Source organism: Macaca fascicularis, chromosome 2 (assembly GCF_037993035.2).
Source record: "Macaca fascicularis isolate 582-1 chromosome 2, T2T-MFA8v1.1".
NCBI lineage: Eukaryota > Metazoa > Chordata > Mammalia > Primates > Cercopithecidae > Macaca > Macaca fascicularis.
The window spans coordinates 104,133,537-104,149,516 of NC_088376.1; the positions used below are offsets into that span (position 1 = coordinate 104,133,537).

At 41.3% G+C, this 15,980-nt stretch overlaps 1 protein-coding gene across 16 annotated transcripts in view; it reads right to left on the reverse strand.

The window, feature by feature from the left end:
• Window positions 1-15,980, reverse strand: part of ULK4 (unc-51 like kinase 4) — a 701,729-nt gene that overhangs the window by 40,590 nt on the left and 645,159 nt on the right. The gene's annotated exons all lie outside the window — the stretch shown is intronic.

Genomic DNA, 15,980 nt, shown 5'->3' on the forward strand with positions numbered 1-15,980 from the left:
ATCTCTTTCTCTAAGCCTTAGGCAGGTTGTCTCAGAGAGCCCTTGGAGGTTACATCTTGGTCTGACTCTTGGTATAATATGTGGAATTGCTGAAAACATCCTGCTATAGTCCAAAAGAGCAGGACACACGAAGAGGATGAAAATTCAAGAAAGAGAAGCCAGGCAGGCTTTGAAACCCCCTGTACCACTGGATTCTTCTAGGAAATACAATTTATATTTACTCACTGCTCAAACCAATGTGACTTGGTGTTTTTGTTATTTGCTGACAATATAACTAGTAACGAATACATAACCCTAAGAATACTTTGAGGGACCTTATACTCCCAGTGTATCAGCACTTGGTGCTCTAGAGAAAGGCCCACTCAAGGACCTGCCCAGTGGCTGTGTAGAGGAAAAACCCTCCTTGAAGTAATTCTTTGAATAGCCAAGGTTTCCAACCTAGTCTAGAAACGTGATGGTCAAAGATGGTACATCTTTGGGTCTCAATCTGTTCAGGTTCAAAGTGGAGCAGGCACGCAGCAGGCCCCACCTCTGTCTGTCGGGGCTCCCCAGTATGGAGCACACAGTGGGCGTGGAAGAGCTCTCTGTCAGAGCACCGTGGGGAGCGGCAGAGCAGCCAGCAACTCCCATGGCTGTCTGCCTTTTTCCCTATTCTTTTTCTATTACAGCTGTGCCTCCCATACATTTTTAAATTTTTAGTTAACCTATTTGAATTAGTTTGCTTTGTTTGTTTTTTATGCTACTGTTATGGCAATTATAAACCACATGCTAAAAATGTTCTTAATTTTGGAATAACATACCATCATGAGAGTGTACTGTACATTTTTAAATTATAGCTATCACTTACTGAGTTTACTGGCTCAGGTGTTGGCAGGAGAGGATGCGGTGCACTGAAAGCACTGGAACACATGATTAAATCTCCAAGGGTGACTCTGTCTACTCTAAATTCTCCATCAGATTTTACAATCAACTGCACCCACTAACGATGATGAATACTGTCACACAGTTCTCTCAGAAATAGAGCATTATTGAAAATATCCACAAAATACAAGGTGGATTTAATATGATTTTGGTGCCTGATAACAAATATTTGACGTTAACAAATGGCCAAGGCTGAGGTGACCTTTCACACAATAAAAGCCTGGGCAGTATCTTAGGACACCCCACAGAACCCTGGGTTGAAGGTGGCCACAGAGCCCATGGTAGACAAAGTGGGAGGAATCTCAGGGCCTTTTCATCCAACCTGTCCTCATTGCACAGAGGACACTTAGTGCTTAGCACTAGAGGGGAGAAGCCCAAGGAAGGCAGCAAGTCAGTCTAATACCAGAAACTGACCCTAACCCTGCATCTTCTTATTAGGTGAACTTAATATTTATTTATTTATTTATGACGGAGTTTTGTTCTTGTTGCCCAGGCTGGAGCGCAATGGCATGATCTCAGCTCACTATAACCACCTCCTGTGTTCAAGAGATTCTACTGTCTCAGCCTCCCAAGTACCTGGGATTACAGGCATGTGCCACCACGCCTGGCTAATTTTGTATTTTTAGGAGAGACAGGGTTCCTCCATGTTGATCAGCCTGTTCTCGAACTCCTGACGTCAGGGGATCTGCCTGCCTCGGCCTCCCAAAGTGCTGGGATTACAGGCGTAAGCCACCATGCCCAGCCCAACTTTATTTTGCTATAAGACTGAGTAAGCTTTCTGTCATAAGATATCACAGGGATGATAATGATGGTGATGACAATGATGCCGCCAGCTAAGTTTACAGAAAGTTTGCTATAAACCAGGCACTTCATGTATATTTATAATCATGCAACAAGTAGATGCAGAAAGTATTATTATTACCTCCCTTTAACAGATGGGGAAATTGAGACACAGGTTAAAAGTCACTTCCACCAACTGGAAAGTAGGAGGAGCTGGGATTTGAACGCTCAGTCTGGCTTCAAAGCCCCTGCTCTTACTCTTTAGGTTATACTGCTTCTCTACTAGGCTTCCATCATCTTCTACTGGCTTCCACCCCTCAATGATCCCTTTTTGGCTCTGTGGTGGTCTGAGTGACTAGCGGCTAGGAGGCAACATTATAAAGTATGTGCCAGGTGTTGACCAGAATTATTTGAACTCCTCTAGGTCATGTGCTTCCTGTGGGAAAGAACTGTGGTACACATATGCTCATAAGCTGAAGATCATCTCTTGATACTCAGGACTGTTCTCACCCTTCTACGTTCCTGCCTGTATGCCGGAATCCTGAAAACTATAATTCCCTGACTCCTATGCCAGCAGTTTCCATTACATTCTGCTGGTGAAATTAATCACACGTCATTTGGAAGGCAGGCAAAGAGAAGCTGTTATTCACTGGAGACAACACAGGCAGTTGCCTGGTAATTAGTAAATGGCTGGTGTGAGGTTTGCTAATGGCTTCTAGGCCTCCTCCTGAGAATTCAGTGGCACAGGCAAATGGGATTTTTTTTTTTTTTTTTTTTGGTTTGCAGTGATCCTTGCAAGTCCCGACTCCTTGAAAACTTGCAGAAGCTTCTGATTTTCACTCTCTTCAACCTTTCAATCTCCTGTCTTCAATTCCCTCTTGACTGGAATACCTAGAATGACTTCTGTTTTCTTCACTAGACATTGCCTGATATAAAATGTATACAGGGTTATAGTGCTTTTAGTAATTGGAGAGAGAGGGAAAGAGAGAGATAAGTAAAAGAGGAAAGAAAGAGAAAGAAAGAAAGAGAGAAAGGAAGGAAGAGAAAAGAGTGAGCAAGCAAGTGGGAGGGAGGGAAGGAGGAAGGAAGGAAGGAGAAAAGGAAAGAAAAAGAAAAGAAAAGAAAGAGAAGGAAGGTGAAAGAAAAAGGGAAGGAAGGAAGGAAGGAAAGGGAAGGGAGGGGGAGGATGGAAAGGGGGGAGGGGATGGGAGGGGAGGGGGAGGTGAAGGAGAGGAGGAAAGAGGAAGAAAGGAAAGAAAAGGAAAGAAAGAAGGGAAGGAGGGAGGGAAGGAGGGAGGGAAGGAGGGAGGGAAAGAGGAAGGAAGGAAAAAAGAAAGGCAGGGAGAGATGGAGGGAGGGAGGGAGAAAAGAAATATAGCCTAATGTATCCCAAGAGAAGAATGGATAAGCAAACTATGTTATAATCATGTAATAGAACACTACTCAGCAGTTAAAATAAACTAATCTACATGAGTAAACATTGTTAAGCCTCGAAAATATGAAGGGACATGATGGGGCTCCTGGGGTGCTGCAATGCTGTTTGTCAACCTGGGTGCTGCTGGTTGCACAGCTGTATTTTGCTTATGAACATTCATCATGTGGTCACTTGTGATTTTCTCTAGGTATATTATTTATCAAAAAGTTTACAAATACATAAGAACAACAATGGCAACAACAATAACTACTTCTAAGTGGAAGGCGGAGATTAAATAATTTGTAAAGACAAGTCTTTCAACTCACAGCAACGCTTTGAGAAAGGTATTGTTTTTCCCACTTAACAGAGGCTCAGAAGGATCAAATGACTTGCCAACAATCCCCTGGACTCTTGTTCAAGCCTCTGGGTCCAGTACCTCAGCTTGTAACCATTGCCCTCTACTGAGGGTGGATCACCTGAGGTCAGGAGTTCGAGATCAGACGGGCCAACATGGCAAAACCCAGTCTCTACTAAAAATACAAAAAATTAGCCGGGTGTGGTGGTAGGCATCTGTAATTCCAGCTATTTGGGAGGCTGAGGCAGGGAGAACTGCTTGAACCAGGGAGGTACAGGTTTCAGTAAGCTGAGATCATGCCACTGCATTCCAGCCTGAGTGACAGAGGGAGACTGTCTCAAAAAAAAAAAAAAAAAAGAAAACAAAAGAAAAAGAAAAAAAGACCAGATGTGGTGGCTCACACCTGTAATCCCAGCACTTTGGGAGGCCAAGGTGGGTGGATCACAAGGTCAGGAGTTTAAGACCAGCCTGGCCAAGATGGCAAACACTGTCTCTACTAAAAATATAAAAATTAGCTGGGTGTGGTGGTGAATGCCTGTAATTCCAGCTACTCGGGAGGCTGAGGCAGGAGAATTGCTTGAACCTGGGTGGCAGAGGCTGCAGTGAACCAAGATTGCACCACTGTACTCCAGCCTGGGCAACAGAGCAAGACTCCGCCTCAAAAAAAAAAAAAATCAGTCAGGTGTAGTGGTGCGTGTCTGTAGCCCCAGTCACTTGGGAGGCTGAGGCAGGAGGATTGCTTGAACTCAGGAGGTGGAGGTTTTGGTGAGTTAGGATGATGTCACTGCACTCCAGACAGAGAGAGGGTCCATCTAAAAAAGAATAGGACTGGTAACCTAAAGAATATAAATAAGGCAGAAATGAATAAAAATAAGACAAGGAAGGTTATCATTTAGATAACCAAGCCAGGAAAAAACTTAAGATTCACAGAAAAACAATGATGGGATTATCAGAAGAAAATAAAAATATGCACACAAACATACATACAAATAAAACGTGAAAAACAAAGCTGGCAGGATTCCATGGAAAGTCAAGGTCTCAGGAGAATGAGATTAAAGTCAGGAAGTGGCAAAGAGAGAAGAATATCATGCTAGTGAAGGTCAGTCCTCCACTCACTCCATAACCCAGTGTTGGGCCAGTCACAGACCTTGAGATATATATGATACAACATTACTCTCAAAGACTTACCATCAAATGGAGAACTAAATTCCCATACAACATGTTACAGGCTATAACATCATAGAGGAATCTCTGAAAGTCATCTAGTGTTAGGAGCCTGAGCTTTGTAGTCTGATACCCTGGGTTCAAATCCTATCTCCACTGTTTCCTGGCAAGATTATTCTCAGCAACATGCAAACTAAACTATTTTTGCCTTGTTTCCTCAATGGTAAAATAATAGTAGCTCACAGAGCTGCTGTGAGGAGTAAATGAGTTAACAATTACACTTGAAACAATGTCTGGCATATAGTAACATATTATCTATTCTTAGCTATTATTCTATAAAGTGCTATGGAGACCTATGGAAATACTAATTTCATCTGCAGTAGGTGTGGAAGGCTTCATGGCAAAGGTGACATTTCATCTTGTGTCTTGAAGGATTAGAGGCAGTTTGAAAGGTGGAGAGAAAGCAAAATGACTCTCAGTAAAGAGAACAGTGTGAACCAACATATGAAGGTGTGGAAGAGTGTGTGAAGTCGGGGCCCAGCCCGGAGGGTGGATGTCACTGGTAAAGTTTGCAATGTAGGGTGCTAAGAGATGAGTGGAGAGATGCTACAGTCTGAGTGTGTCCTCCCAAATACGTGTTGGACAGAATTCTCAGTGCAATAGTGTTAGGAGATGGGGCCTAATGGTAGGCAATGTTTAGGTCATGAGGGCTTTGCCTTCATGAATGGTTTAGTGCTGCTATAAAAAGAGCCTGCAGGAGTGGGTTTGCTCTCTTCTGCCAGGTGGAGACAAAATATTCCTCCCCTCTGGAGGATGCAGCATTCAAGGTGCCATCTTGGAAGCACAGACTGGACTCTCACCAGACAATGAACCTGCTCGTGCCTTGTTCTTGGACTTCCCAGTCTACAGAATTATGATAAATTAATTTGTTATTTATAAATTACCTAGTTTGTGATATTGTTATAGAAACAAATGGACTAAAACAACAGATCATTTGAGACCAGGTGTGACAGGCTTTGTGTACCATGTTAAAGAGTTTGCACTTTTGTTAGTAGGAAAGAATCATGAGTTTTTCTGAAAAAGAAAGTAATCGTATACGTTTTATAAAGATAATGTGACTTCTGGTCAATATGGCTGGCAGTAGTGATATGAAAAGTCCCCCTTTTGTCCAAACATACTGAACCAAAACATAAAACAAATTAGGAGCAAGCCAAAAATGGCCTCTCTCGCCACTCCTTTTCAACATTGTACTAAAAAGTATTAGCTAATGCAATAACAAGAAAAGATCTATATGAGAAAAACTACAAAAATGTGATGAATGAAAAAAAAAGCCTAAATAAATGGAGAGACATTCCATGTTCTCACTGGATAGGGACACTCAATACCGTCAAGACATCAGCTCTTGTCAACTTGATCTATAGATTCAATGCCATTGCAATCAAAATCCGAGGAGGTTATTTTGTGAATGTTGACAAACTGACTCTAAAAGTTATATGCAGAGATAAAAGACCCAGAATAGCCAATGCAGTATTGAAGAAGAACAAAGTTGGAGGACCGACACTTTCCAACTTCAAGATGTACTAAAAAGTGACAGTAATCAAGACAGTGCGGTACTGGTGAAGGAACAAATAGATCAACGGAATAGAATAGACAGCCCAGAAACAGACCCACATAAATATAGTCAACTGATCTTTGACAAACAGCAAAGGCAAAACAATGGAGCAAACATAGTTTTTTCAACAAATAGTGTTGGAACAACTGGATATCCACATGCAAAACACGAATGCAGACACAGATGTTTTACTCTCACAAAAATCAACTCAAAATGGATCACAGACCTAAATGTAAAACACAAAACTATAAAACTCCTAAAAGATAACATACGAAAAAAAAAATGTAGATGACCTTGGGTATGACAATGACTTTTCAGATACAACACCAAAGGCATGATCCGTGAAAGAAATAATTGATAAGCCGGATTTTGTTAAAATTTAAAACTTCTGCCACAGACTGGGAGAAAATACTTGCAAAAGACATATCTGATAGACTGTTATAAAAAAATACAAGATTTCCTAAAACTGAACAATAAGAACACAGTTGATTAAAAAAAAATTAGCCAAAGACCTTAACAGACACCTCACCAAGGAAGACATATAGATGGCAAATAAGCACACAAAAAGATGCTCCACATCATTTGACATCAAGAAATGTAAATTAAAACAATGAGATACCACTACACACCCTTCAGAATGGCCCAGATCTGGAATACTGACACACCAAATGCTAGCAAGGATGCAGAGCAACAGGAACTCTCACTCATTGCTGGTGAGAATGCAAAATGATCCATCCACTTTGAAAGACGAAGTACGCCCTTACCATACTATCTAGCACTTGTGCTCTCTGGTATTTACTCAAAGTGAAAACTTACGTCTACACAAAAGCTTACCCCACAGAGGTTTATAGTAGCTTTACTCAAAATTGCCAAAATTCGGAAGCAAGCAACGTAGGTGCCATTCAGTAGATGAATGAATAAATAAACTGTGGTATACCCAGACAATGAATTATTACTCAGCGCTCAAAAGAAAGGAGCTATCAAGCCATGAAAAGTGTATGCAATGTACTTTGTAATTTGTCAGTGTAGGTTCACTGTGACAAATACACTGTCTGGTGGGGGATGTTGACAGTGGGGAATGCTGTGCATGTGTAGGGGCAGAAAGTATATGGGAAATCTCTGTACTTTTCTCTGAATTTTTCTGTGAACATAAAACTCCTCTAAAAAATTCAGTTTCTAATTTAAAAAAAAGAAATACATAACTCGGTTTGAAAGAAATAAAAAGGGCTCCTGGAAGGTACTGAAAAGAAGAGTTGGAAGTAGAAAACCTCTGGGGACCTTGGCCAGGGTGTTCACCCAGGGGCAGGTTTTAGCATCAGCATGGTGGGTGCTCGAGGCCACAGGCCCACCAGAGCTGAGTTTCCTGGCTGAGGCCGGGGTCAGGAAGATCTGTCCTGTCTGCAGAACAGGCAAGAAAACTCTGCTCACCAGGTGGCAACTCTGTAGAGAGGCTGCCATGGGTGGAAAAAGAATTATTCCTGAGACATCAGAGCCCTTTGGTGGGAGGTGACATTTAAGATAAGGCCTAAAGGAGAAAGGGAGGCAGCCACACCAGGGGAAGAGCAAATAAGCACAGGGAACTCCAGGCAGAAGCGCTCCAAGATAACAAACGTACTCATGGCTGGGAGCTGATGAGTGAGGTGAGGGGGTCAATGGCAGACTGCAGAGGGTCTTGAGTCCAGAGGACATCCAGTGGAGTAAGAACAAACAGAACGAGGCCACTGAAGGGAGGGTGGGAGGGAGGGAAGAAGAAACAAGTGAACCTGGAGAGGAAGGGGAGCGGGATGAAAGAAGGCAGAAGTGACAGACGGCAGGAAGAAGAAAGGGATGGAGGAGGAAGAATCATGTTGAGGAAATGGAAATCAAACACAGGGGTGAGATCTAATCCCACGTTTTCCTGTGCAGGAGCTCATCACACTTTTGCCTTCCACAAATTGAGCCTGAAACGGTAAGAGGGGCTGTGTTGTGCTGCTATGGTACTTGTCCACTGCTGGGAATGTGCTCTCTTTGCTTCACTGAAGCTCATCCATCCTTTAGGGGGCCAATTTCTCTCCCTCCTGCTGCCTGCATGAGCGCCTGCTGTGCATCAGCATCATGGAGGTCCACATCTATTTGCTGTGTATGGGCTTTGTGACCCTGGACTCCTTCTGAAACCCTAGCCCCTGCTTCTCTGCGATCACTGAGCGGGGTTGGAGGGACATGTCTTCTTCCTGCCACAAACGCTTGGAAAGTGGAACACAGGGCATGCCTCAGCCTTCTGAGTTTGAGACTGATGTTCCATGTGAGGATCCCATGAAGCATTCCAACATATTTCACTGGCAAAACAGAGGACAAACTGATGCTGATGCTGAGCCCACTTCAAAGGAGTGGCAGAACCTTTTTTCCTTACCACATGTCTGTCACAAGAGGTCTCAGCCCTGTTGTCCTGGAGAGACACCTATAACCACCATGAAACACACAGATTTCCAGGTGCCTCCAGATCCAGCAAATCAGTGTCCTTCTGGAGTTAGGAGCCAATCCTGTTTTTAAAGTCCCAGAGATTAAGAGCCACTGAATTCAACTGAGGCCAAAGCAAAATGAATACAATTAGCTGATTTGTTTCCTCCAACACCTGAGATGCTTTCTGATGGCCCACTGCTGATTTCAAAAGTGAACTGCCTTGCCAGACACAAACACTGTGTCCCCATAAGAGGCTGAGGATGGTAAGGCTGTCGGAAGTTTTTGGGTGGGTTAATGCATTATCACACTGCAGAAGAACATAAACATCAGCCCACTGTATCCAAGGTCACAAAGGATGATGCTTTCCTGGCAATGTTACACAAACACTTTAGCACTTATAGGTCAGAGACCTAACAAGTCAATAAGTCCTTAGTCAACAACTAACCAGGCAGCACTTTGCCTCACTGGTTTACAGTAGATAAAAATTGCCCATCATCACTCAGGATATTCCCTCTATCATCTGATTCTGCCAAGAAATGGAAAAATCAGATACCCAAATAATATCATATACCATATACAGAAAATAATATCCAGCTCAAAATGCAATAGATGGAAAATAGTATTTGGCTTATAAGTCTAATACATAAACTCAAACCAGAAGCCTACTGAAATACTTTTAAAAACTGGCTTTTGGTTTTTCTGTTGGATGAACTATTTCAGTTTTTCTGTCAATATGAAGAGATAACATTAGGATGCAAAGGACAAACACATTAGCTTTTTCTAAGAGTTTAAAGATAAAGAGTTTAGGGATCACTGTTCAATTTCAAACTGGTCAGTCTCCAAAAGTCAGTCCCCCAAAACTTCAACACTATTCCACTATTGCCTCTGTCTAATGTTTTCCTGTCGTTAAACTAATATGTTAACTGGAATTTGTGCTATTTGGAAACATTTAAATCTTCCTATTATTGTTTTTTCTCCCTTAAATCAAAAAGAAAATAAGATTCTGACCTAGCTGCAAGAAATACAGATCTCAGCTACCATAATCATGCCCTCTGTTGTTGAAGAGTATTAAGTCACTTAACAACTACACTCTCCAAACTGTGTATGAGGAAAGTGATAACCCTGGGAAGGTTGTGAACTTTCATGCATATTAGGGGATCCTCAAGTCATAGAGAGTCAAACAGAAGAGATACTCAAAATCTTTAAGAAGCTGGTATGGCATTGGGCTGAGCAGTCAGGATGGGCACCATGACCAACCCAAAGGGATACACACTGGCGTGTACTGGTTGAATCTCAGATGTGGGGTAAAGAATCAGATTTGCAATACCTGAGCTCTTTAAAGGGTCATTGAAGGTGAAAAGGAAACTTGACAATTCAGTGAGTCAGAACGACAAATCAGTGAGTTAGGGTTAGCCGGTGAATGCTTGAAGAAATGGCTGCAATTATTCTCCTCCCAGCATCCACGCCTCTGACAATGTGACACTGCAGCTTCCCCATCAAGACCTAGAGTCTATTTCCCATCCTTGAATCTGGGCTGGCCTTGTGATGTGTTGGCCAACAGGATGTGATGGAAGTGATGTTGTGCAGATCCAAGCCTAGAACTCAAGAGGCTTTCCACACTTCAGTTCTCTCCTTTGGGTCTCTCACTATAAGAACAAGCCTGGGCTATCCTGCTGGTGAACGAGAGGCCACATGGGGCAGAACTGGCCCAGTAGTCTCAGGTAAGATCCCAGATATGTGAGACAGGCCAGCTGAGATCAGCAGTGCCACCTGCCCGACCAGCAGCTGACCAAGGATGCATGAGGGAGCGCAGCATTCAACCCCTAACCCTAACTCACTGGACTGTCAACTTTCCTTATAACCTGCAATGATTCTTTAAAGATTCAGCTATTCCAATGCTCACGCTTTATCCCAGGGCTAGGATTCAACCAATACAATCCCATCAAGACAAGCAAAAGGTTTTGTGGCAGTGCCCAGCTTAAATGGCTGGCCTGCAGAATGATGAGCTATGTACGTGGCTCTTGTTTTAAGTCAGTAAATTTCAGGGTGATTTGTTAATGCCGCAATATTTAACTGAAAGAGTTGGGGGTCTCCTAAAAATTCAGATGAAGAGATTCTTATGTTCTATGATCCTTCTGCTAAGGAGGAATAACTTAGAATCCCAGTGAGCACATTATTTTTGTTACTTTACTTCTAACCATCATAGCTTATGTATTTTTCCACATTGCCAATTTGTATTTATTATAATAATCACTAATAGCTATAAAATATTCCACTGAAGGAATATAGTAGAGTTTACCTAACCATGCTCATGTTGGTAGACTTTTAGATTGCTTCCAATTTCTGAGAAGTATAAATAAGCTTATACATCTAACATATTCCATGTTTTGGATGATTTCTTTACGAGAGATTCTTAGGAGCAGAATGACCAAGTCAAGGTTATTAACAGCAATATGGCTCTTGAAATAGGCCATCAGATATTTTCTACAGGGACTGAACCAATTTTCACCAACACCAGCAGAAGAAGAGCACCAGTTTCATCACACACTTGCCAGCACTAGATTTATTTTTAGGAGGTACAAATTTAGTAGATGAAAAGTAGAAAAATGAGAGCATTGGTTATATTTCTTTGAATGGATAAGATCCTGGAGCAACCATTTAGCTCTCTGATTTATATATCACTGAATAAATGAGGCTGGTATACAATTTTGAAATTGCAAAGAACTAAGGAAGAGGTCAATGCTACTCAGAAACTTAATACTGGAACATTTACAGCAGCTCTAAATTGTGGAAACTGGTCGGTATTTGCTTTTCTAAAACAAGTTTTAGAGGAAGAACTCTCAGGTGAATATGTGTAAGTTTCCTCTAAATGTATGTTTATAAGGAGCAGTATTAAACATAATCATATTGAAGGGATAACAATAACTCGAAAGCAAATAAACTCTACAGGATTTTGTCTTAAGTTTTCACTGGTTTCTGTATTAAAATTATTCTATAGTTGCTAAACAATACCCAAACAATATGACCACACCTGTGTGAACCTTTATCTTAATCAAGGCCTACAATGCACGCACAAAGTCACTGCACAGCCTGGTGAGGCTCCTGTACCCTCCTATAGCACCCCCAGATGGTTGTACAAAAGCACCACACAGATCCCAGTTACGAGAACGCTCTGGGGACACCCTCCTAGCCATGATACAAGTGATTTGTGGCTCACAGTAGTTAAAGCACTGAAGTTTACAAAAGAGTTAATTTTCTCTTCTCTTTTATGATTAAATGTTGATCATTTTACAGAATACATGTATATGTTTGGTATCTTGCTGGTCTAGAATGACCAAGACCTAAAGTCACAGCAGGGAAGTAGCTGAATGCAGATTGAGAAGGAGGGTCGTAAAAGACAGTTAGGTGTGACTGAATTCCTCAGGTTCAGGGACTTGTCCAAGGCCTTGCAGCTCATGTGGATGGAGCAGGACTAGGCTCAGAAAGGGTCAAAAGGAGGCTGCTGTATTTCACTACAAAATGAAAAGGCGTGATTTCTGAATCATTTATTGCCTGGGGATCATCCACACTGCCTGCTGCCTTCATTAGTCAAGACTGAGAGCATAGCGAGATGGGGAAAAATCAATACCCTGCAGGGATGGTGCTGTTGATGCAGAGAATATTATACTAACTAGGTTTTTCCCTCTTAACCAGCTGGCATTTTACTTCATTTAAAAAAGAAATGCTATTCAATCTTTTAAGATTAGGGGAAATGTGCATTTCACTATAACGACAGAATAGAATGGACGGAATCTTCCCAGGACCCAAGATACCTTCTAATTAGCTCTAAGTTATACACTAGGAACTGATATAACACGTGAGCACTAACTTATTTAATGGCATATAGTCAGCTGAAAAGATTTCACACCAATCCTAATTTATTTAACTTTCAACCAGACAATAGCTTAAGCACTGGGTAGAAGGGTTGACCATTATTTTCTACAGAGACCGGCTTTCTGGTGTGCTATGTTTAGAGTATTACAAAGGCATACATCTGAGTAAATGCATTTACTTTAAAGAATTTTAAGTATCTTTATTTTAAATATCTATTAATGCAAATGAAGAAACATGAAAAAACCATAAAATCAACAGGTTGAATTGCTATTTAATGCACATTGCCAGATATGTCATCACTAAAGTATCTCACAATCAAGGTATTCAAGAAAAATAAGTCAGTTATTACTCTTGGGAAGGGACATTCTATTTCTAAGAGTTATTTGATGTTGACTACCTAAAGTAAAACTAACGTTTAAGGTTCTAAAACAATCTTGGCTTTCTGATTAATAAATATATTTATATCAATAAATTTAACATTTTCTACTTAGTAACAGAGGCCCAGGCCTAACTGATACTGAATGGTAAGAGTCAGAACAAGAATATGGGGAAATTACGATTATGCGAAGCACCTGAATGAGGGAGGTAAGCATTTCCCACACTCTCACAGAAAGCTACTTACATAAAAGCACTGTGAAGAATGTTTGGCAAACAAAGAATTGAACAGATATACTGAAAGATGTTGGCTATTAGTTTGAAATGTGCTTAACTTTTCTATCAAAGATAAATTTAATTTTCCTAACTTATTATTGAGTAGAAACAACCATTTGAATCAAGACTTAAGGGAATGGTTTAAGCAAGTTAGCAAGCAGGGCTTTTCGTATGTCTGGAAACCAGGAATAAGAGGGGAAAGGGATGCCAGCAGCCCTGCTTTTAAGTGCCGGCGGGAGAAAGAATACAGAAGAATGGATGGTTGATGGGAATGAGGAGTGACAGATTATTCTCTGAATAATCAAATCTGTGCTCTAAAGAGGCAATTTCATGAAAACTCAGCATGTTGTAATGAGCCATTTATTTAACTATCTGCAAAGTTCTTGAAATATTTACAATATTGCCCAGATGTGGCACAGCTTTATTTACTTTCCAATTACACCAAAAAGTTCAGATTCTAACTTGCAAAACACTGCTTATTTTAAGTGAACAATTTTAAAATAGTAATAATAAAAAGCTCTGATTCCAAATTAAAAATCCACAATGAATGTCTGTTGGGGCACTATGGATAACTGAAAGCATTTCAGTGATCTATGTTAGCAAAGTATCTATCGTTGGCTCTATATATGTCAAATTTGAGATAAACATGTTTATTTCAATGTTCAGAAATCAAAATGATCTACTCTGACTAATTCAATGTGGGGGAATTTTATAATATTAAAGAATAAGTGAAATCTTTCTAAAATATAGAATACACTAAAACAGACTATAGACAAAGACTGGAAGACAGAACTGTGCATTTATGCCAGAAGGAACAAAATACCACATTCAAGTCATGAAATGTCAAGCATTCAAATATAAATGAGCAAATGTTATAACTTTTTTAAAGTCATTTTTAAAAATTATAGCATTGCCTCTGATAATAATTATTTGCCTTTTAACTGATTTTGACTCACGCTTTTCTCAGAGTATGGACAAAAAGATTTTCCTATTTTTGAATAACACTTCAAGAACTTCAAACTCAGGAGCCTACACTGGGATATTTTACTCTGTCTAACGTAAGATTAAAATGTTGAAGCTATCATAACAAGAAGTAAAACTCTAGGGAGGCTATTAACAATTTAGTATTTCTAGTTCACGCTAGAGTATTAATGCCACTTCCCAAAGAAAGAGTGGTATTCATTAAAATTAAGATCTTGTGACTGCACACCACATTTATATTAGAGCACGTTAAGAATAACATGCAGCTGTCTCTGTGAATTCAGTGAGGTTAGTGAGGTCTCAGCTTGAGTTTTCCCTATTTCTTTGCATTGGTAAAATACAGACAACCAACTTTTGATTATTCACAAATGGAAGTGAGTTTCTGCAGCCATGTCCAGCAGTGTCCTCTGAAATAAGGGGTTTCCTGCACCAGGGAGTAGTGATGATCTTCAAGATCACAGCTGTAAATGCACTTTTTCTGCACTGTGGTTTCCTTCTGACATGCTCAAGTCTGTAATTCAGGGTCACCTTGGGTAGCATGCCCTGGGAATACACCTATGCTGGGAGGTAAGTTGTGCCGGGGGGAAGAGCAGCCTGCAGTAGTATCTGGGATTGAATTTGGGGGCAGTATGGGCGCAAGAGGTTGGCAGAGAGGGCAACCAAAAGGTGTTCAGAGCTCCCCAAGGATTCTTAGAAATATTTGGGAGGGGGCTGGATACATGCCAAGTAGGTGCTATCACTATTGTATTTGGATGCTAAAGAAACAGACAACAGGGCAGGCACGATGGCTCACGCCTGTAATCCCAGCACTTTGGGAGGCCGAGGTGGGCAGATCACTTGAGATCAGGAGTTCGAGACCAGCCATGGTCAACATAGTGAAACCCCATCTCTACTAAAAATACAGAAAATTAGCCAGATGTGGTGGTGGGCACCTGTAATCCCAGCTACTCGGAAGGCTGAGGCAGGAAAATCACTTGAGCCCGGGAGACGGAGGTTGCAATGAGCTGAGATGGCGCCATTACACTCCAGCCTGGACAATAACAGCGAAGCTCTGTCTCAAAAACAAACAAACAAACAAACAGAAAAAAGAGACAACATTTGAAGACTGGAAAATGTGGGGCAACTCAATATGATATGTAAAAGAGTGAAAAATCTGCCTAGTGTATAAGCCATTGAGTATCTCCAAGACAAACATTTAAGAGAAGGCAGTATAAAAAGAGTCTACGCATGGACAGCCCCCAACAGGGACATGTTGACTTAGGAGAAACACAGAAACTGTTAAAACATTGATAAGTGTAACACCTAGGTTCTCAGTTTTTAGATCTCTGCAAGCTGCAGAAATCAACCCTAGTTCATTCAGCAGAGGAAGCCTGGGGGCTCATGATTCTGAGCGGGGCTGGAAAACTTGAAGCTAAGCTGCCAGGTGCAAAGCCCATAACCAATCACCACTACTGCTGCAAGACACTCCAGCTGGCACTAGGCCATGAGTAGGAAGGCAGTGATCCTGCAACTATGACTGGCAACAGCCCTGTTTCTGCTCCATAATGCCAGGAAGTCAATCTGGCAAACTAAGATCCTGTCGCTTCTCCAGAGAGTGAACTCATCAACTCTTGCTTCTATTGTCACTAGCTCCTGTGTCAAAGTGTGGAATGAGACAGTCTGAAAGGGAGAGCTGAGATCTCCTGCATTTGGCCCAGCTGCAGGGTAGGGAGGAATAGTGAGAACACAGTATTATCACCAGAGGCTGTCTTTGTTTCCTGCCAAGCATTATGAGGTCGGTAACATTCTCC